The 6,000-nt window shown below is 46.3% G+C and overlaps 1 protein-coding gene across 3 annotated transcripts in view; it reads right to left on the bottom strand.

Moving 5' to 3' along the window:
- Positions 1–1,842, bottom strand: part of Mapk8 (mitogen-activated protein kinase 8) — a 74,061-nt gene extending 72,219 nt beyond the window's left edge. The window contains exon 1 of one of the 3 annotated variants that reach the window (XM_029468851.2): positions 1,672–1,842. The gene's annotated coding sequence lies outside the window, so the exon portion shown is untranslated. The remainder of the gene's footprint in view (positions 1–1,671) is intronic. The other 2 variants (XM_021181283.3, XM_021181284.3) reach the window with 2 other exon arrangements.
- Between the last annotated feature and the right edge of the window lie 4,158 nt (positions 1,843–6,000).

A 6,000-nucleotide genomic window follows, 5' to 3' on the forward strand; every position in this document is an offset into this window, starting at 1 on the left:
GGCTTTCACATGCACACAGCGGCATGTGTGATCCTACCCCACAAAAACATCATGCAGGCACACCCACCGCCATAATTTTTTTAAAGGGAGATAAATGCAATCATGCTAGATTCCTAATGAAACATCACTGTTGTGTCTGGGTGTATTCATACATGACTAGAGAAAGCTGTTACCTAAAATACTAGAAGTGGACAAAGTTCTCAACTTTGATGACAGAGTACCAAGTAAATCCCCTTTATCTACAAGACACTGTAAGTGTTTCATTTGGAGAGTTTGTAGCATCTCTGACTTTTAAGTATGGCTACTCAACTTTTTATATGACCACACACACAAGCCACAATCCTCTATTTTATTAACTATATAGAAAAAAAATATCAGGGATAGTTAATGGCCTAGAAGTGAAAAAGTGATTCCAAACCCTCTGGTGGTCTTTAACAGGTAGCATCCTCTATTAATTTATGATCTAGCCAACTGAGAGTGATATGTGACACTTCTGAAACTTCGTGGAGAATTTAAGGCTTTATTTTAAATTTTTGTCTATAAAAGTCTTTCAATCAACCCAATGAGTATGACTTCCATGCTTGGTGATGGAGAAATGATGCAAGATAGGCCTCTAAGTACCATTTTGATTACTTGCTTTCGTCAGACACAGCAGTAAATCTTCCAAGTTTAACAGCCTCAATAAGAGAACTAAGGAACCATTACCAATTATATGAAAATTGACAGGGGTGGGGGTGGGATTTAAGAATAAAGATGGTATATTTAAGTCAAACCCGGATATTCTTCCTAACACTATCCTTGGAAGTTCCAGTCAAATGAGCCAAATACCTTACTTAATATACATCCCTTATATAATCGACTCATTTAAAGGCACATCTATTCTGTTCCATACTACCCTAATTCTTAAGGGTCTTTCTCTTGGTCTTCACATCTTCTCCATCTGGATACAGCACTAACAGTTGCCAAATGAATGAATGAAATAAACATATGTTCTAACTGACCAGGTACTTAGTGGAAGCTGATCTCAAAACACAATAGACCGACAGACCAGAATTCTACTGAAAAGATCACTCAATTTCAGAAGTAAAAATAGCAACTACCGGACACTGTGCAGTCAACATGATATTAAATTCCCGGTGGGATGGGTAACTTTCAGGAATAACAATGTAATGCGTTCCTTACGGTACTTTACAATGGACTTGGTTCTACCTTGTCTGGACTAGGAACCCAAGCGCAAGACAAAGGGACAGCGGCGGGGGAAAGTCAAAAGGTCAGCGGCAGGCGCCCCTCTCAAGGCGCGGCCCGCAGGCCGGCGCGCTCGCGGCCACCCGGCTTTTCTCGGCGTCACGGCACTCACGTCCGCACAAAGAAACCGCCCACAGTCAAAACACGCTCCCCGTGGGTGCGGGAGACGTATGCACGGTCGCGTCGGCCCGACCTCCGCGGGAGCACCTCCGAACTTGCCGCCCTCCTGCTCCATTTTCCCCCCGCGCGACGTGGAAGCCGGCCGGAGCGGTGAAGCCAGGTCGCGCGGAGTGGACCACGCCCCCCGCTGCCCCCGCCGCCCGCGCTATTGTTCCCGCGCCGCCCCCGCCCCGCGCGCGTTCCCGGGAGGGGGTCACGGCCGGGAAAAAGCGGCGGCCGCCCGAGCCGCGGCGCCCGCGCACTCACCCGGCAGTGCAGCCAACGGCGACCTGGAAACCCGTAGCGGAGAACGGCGCCGTCCTGCGGTGGCCGCGGCCGCTACTCAATCCTGCTCGCGGCTCCGCGTTTCGGCCGCAACGTCCGGCCTCGGCCGCTCCGCTGACTAACAGAGACGCGGGCCGTCAACGCGCACGCCCGCCCACGTCATCGCGCAGGGCCCCGCCTCCGCGCCGGCGAGCGGCCTAGGGGCGGGCCAGCCCCGGGGGCCCGGATTACGGGGGCGTGGCCCCGAGACTGGGGCGTGGCTACACTGGGGGGCGGGCTGCAGTAGCGGAGGTTTCCCCTGAGGGCGGGGCCGCGAGCAGCGTCTGGACGGCCCCGTGTGAGGGGCGTGGCCGGGAGCAGCAGGGGGCGGGTCTGCGATGGCACGTGGCGGCGCGTGGCGGCGAAACACCAGTCATAGCTTAAGTCTGCAGGGTTGCTAGCCTCGCGGGGAGGAGGGGTTAGTGTTTGAAGGTCAGGCACGCGTGCCAGGGCACATACCTGAACCACAGAGTCCTGGTTTGACTGATACTCTTCAAGGGCCTACCACCCACCAAGGAGTAGATGTTCTCTAGCTCCCTGGAAGAAGTTACCTCCTCCCCCCCACCCCCAAACCCTCCTGCTCCAGATTCTTTACCTTACCTGATTTACCTGCAAGTCCTTACGGCTCTCGCAAATATTGATTATTCACGGATAAACTGACGAGCCTCGACAATGGATGGAAAGGTATTTAAATCTATCATTCATGAAGCAAAATATATTTAGTACTTTAAAGAGTTCAAAGGCATTCTCGCCAACAACGGAGAATATCACTAAGAGAAAGAAGCAACACATACATATAGAATGATTCTACGTTTATATAAAATATATTACATGCACAGTATATTAAACTTGGAAAAAAAGTATGACAATTGTTTTGACAGTGGGAAATAAAGGGCAGTCTCTCTTACACCTGTGTAGTATACTGTGATTTCCAAAATATACAAATATGTATTGAGTAAATTCAGGTAGACTGTTCCCATTACACGTTAAAATGCTCTTTCTCCAGGGATGCTAGCATGAAGCAAATGTGAGCACTCATTCATTTATTATCCCATTTTATCTCAGCAATTTTTTATTTTAATTTTTTATTTCTCCAGTAAATATTTTATTGCTTGCCTATTCTCTTAAAGGCAGTGTACTAGCACGAGCAATAAGTAGAACTTATAGAGAATTCTTGTGGTATCAAGATAATAACTATACACAAAATCAAATCAACACTAAAATGCAAATTATAAGGACGCATCCAACTATGAAAGGAACCAATGTATTAATAAGGCCAGGAAAGCCTTCTCTAAGGAACTGCCTCCTGATTTGAGAACGGGTTTGACCAGAGATTATGTCTGAGTTAACTTGATGTGTGAACAAGGAGTTCCAGAACAGGGTAGACTGGGAAAACTGAAGACAGGCCAGCTCTATTGGAACACCAAAGAAGAAATTGCAAAATGAGAAGACTGATAAAAACAAAATCCTGTGTTGGAGGTGTTTTATTTACAGGTGTAATGGGAAGGCCCTGGTATGACTTCAGCAGTGGAGAGCATGATTGTACTGACATCTTGGAAAAAAAAAACAAAAACAAAAAACACCAAAACACCTCTTATCATAGCATGCTTTTCTTGATTTCTCAAGATGGGCCTCTTCTCCCTCTACAATTCTTACTAAAAACTTTCTTCTCTTCCAGAGTATGTTTCTACTTATAGTTCAAAGGTCAAAGGTACTGCAGGACATGTATAGATCCCCTGTGGTGGCAAAGACAGCACCCTTTTGTTGGGGTTGGTCTTGTGCACTGTGTATTCAGATGCTGAGTTCTGCACCCCAAGATCAGGCTGCAGTCTGAAAGTGGGCATTGTGCTGTCAAGAATGCTCCCCAATAATCTCTGATTGGTGAATAAAAGGCTAGAGCTCGTGTCTGGGCAGGGGAGAGAGGAAGGCAGGACTTCAGAGAGAGTGAGTGGATCTCAAGTAGAGACCAAGAGGAGAAGGACAGAGGAGAGGGAAGAAGGAGGTCGCCATGAGTCAACATGGACCATGAGCACATGGCCAAGAGAAGCTGAGGACAGACATGGAGCAGAACCAGACTCAGATGGCAAGTGACAGGGCATTTACCTTATTATTAATATCCTAACGGTGGGGGTTGGAAAAGCTCAGAACCTGTCCTGCACAGTGCCAGCAGTTTGTTAATAGAGTCTGATGTTTCTGTGCTGTTTACTCAGGAGCTATATGGGATAGAGTGGGGGCAGAGCACACACACCCCTTAAAATTACCACTCTACCCTCTTCCTGGCCTTTTCCTTCAGATGACTTTAGGGAAGACCCACTGTTATGGCTTCCCCTGTCTGTTCCATTGGCAAACCTCTTCTTACCCTTGAGATGCCAAACTGCAATTCCTACCAGACGGGCAAGCATGCATTCTATCAATAACCCTTGGCAGAAGGACGCCTATGAATTTCCAGCTTTTGCCAAAAGTACCTCAATTAGAGGTTGGTTTTGAAACTGTTCTTTATGATGCCAGTAAGTGACAGGAGCTTCTAACACCCAGTTAAAGAATCCTTGTCTGTGGGAGGCAGGATTTTGAGGCCCTCAGCAAGCAGGTATGATACATGTGCCTACAGTCTCATTGCCAGGGCCCTGTAATAGAAAAGGATTTGCCTCACCTCCCCAACTCAGAGATGATCCCGGAGGCCCTCTGATGCCAATGAAAAGACACAGAGCCTTCAGGAGAGCAGAGGTGAGAAGACAAATTGTTCTCTAATACAGTAGGATAACCAAGATGGATGACACTCAGTTATGTATTTCTCTTTTTGTTTGTTTGTTTGTTTTGGGTTTTTTTGTTTGTTTGTTTGTTTTGTTTTGTTTTGTTTTTTACGAGACGGGGTTTCTCTGAGTAGCCCTGGCTGTCCTGGAACTCACTCTGTAGACCAGGCTGGCCTCGAACTCAGAGATCTGCCTCCCTCTGCCTCCTGAGTGCTGGGATTAAAGGCATGCACCACCATGCCCAGCTATGTATTTCAAAAGAGCTAGCAGAGGGGAGTTGAATGTTCCTACAGGAGGAATTGATAAAAATTTGAGGAGATAGTATTACACCAAGTCCCCTGATCTGATCATTACAGGTTGTATACATAAGAGAAATAACCCAACTAAACTTTAGAAGTAGGTACAATTAATATGTTAATTAAAAAGAGAAAGTGCCTTTTAAGACAATTTGGTAAAGAAATCTTCAATAGTTCTTTAATTCTGCTCCAAAGAAGATTAGCAGACAGTAACACTACCATTTATGAGAATAGATTTCTTTGTCTTTCTTTTTTTGTTGTTTGTTTTGTTTTGTTTTGTTTTTTGTTTGTTTGTTTTTCAAGACAGAATTTCTCTGTATAGCCCTGGCTGTCCTGGAACTCACTCTGTAGACCAGGCTGGCTTCGAACTCAGAAATCCACCTGCCTCTGCCTCCCAAGTGCTGAGATTAAAGGCGTGTGCCACCATCACCTGGCTTTGTCTTTCTTACTAAAAAGCATGCAGAATTTATTCTAGGAAAAAGGTCGCCATCACTGGTCAGCCTTCCCTGCTCCATAGCTAGTATGATTGAGAAGTGGTTAGATTTAAGGATCTGGGAAAAGGCAAAAAGAAGAGTAGTGAGCCTTTGAAGTGTGACTCTCTTTAATAAGGGACTCTACACTGGAGCACAGGTGAGTGCTCCATACAGAACCCAAGGCATTCTACACTGCAGTGGATACTTAAAGGACAGACGGTCCATGATGATGGATAGGAAGAGGACAGTTCTGGTGATGCTGTAACATCCTGGCAGGAGCAGTGGTAATCCAAAAAGAAACCCTGTGTTCCTCCCTGTGGCAATCAGACTATTGAGACAGTTAGTCCCCAGGACTGGAATGTCCCCAAGAATCACATGCTGGGAAAGGAATAGACTGAAGGCTGGTGCTAGTCAGAGGAGGAACTTGTCCCCCAGGGAAGATTTCACACAGTTCTGAGTACATGTCAGGCCATTTTTGCAAGGAAGATTGAAGCCCAGACAAGGATGGGTGATGGGACAAGTGATGAGCAGGACCACACCTGGATTGGCCAGGACTGCTTAGTTACATTTACCTCTTGCTTTCTATTTCAACCTAAACCTAATGTCAGTGGGAAGGGGCTCACTGAACCTCTTTGTTCCTCTTCCCAATGTGGCCCTATTGAATAAATTTCCCACTTCTGCTTTGCATAATTGCTTGTCTGTTTAATTAGTTTATTGGGCATGAGCTGCTAAGCTTGCTTGTCTGGGCTTGTT

Source organism: Mus caroli, unplaced genomic scaffold (genome assembly GCF_978045245.1).
Source record: "Mus caroli unplaced genomic scaffold, Mus_caroli_1 scaffold_12, whole genome shotgun sequence".
NCBI classification, from domain to species: Eukaryota; Metazoa; Chordata; class Mammalia; order Rodentia; family Muridae; genus Mus; species Mus caroli.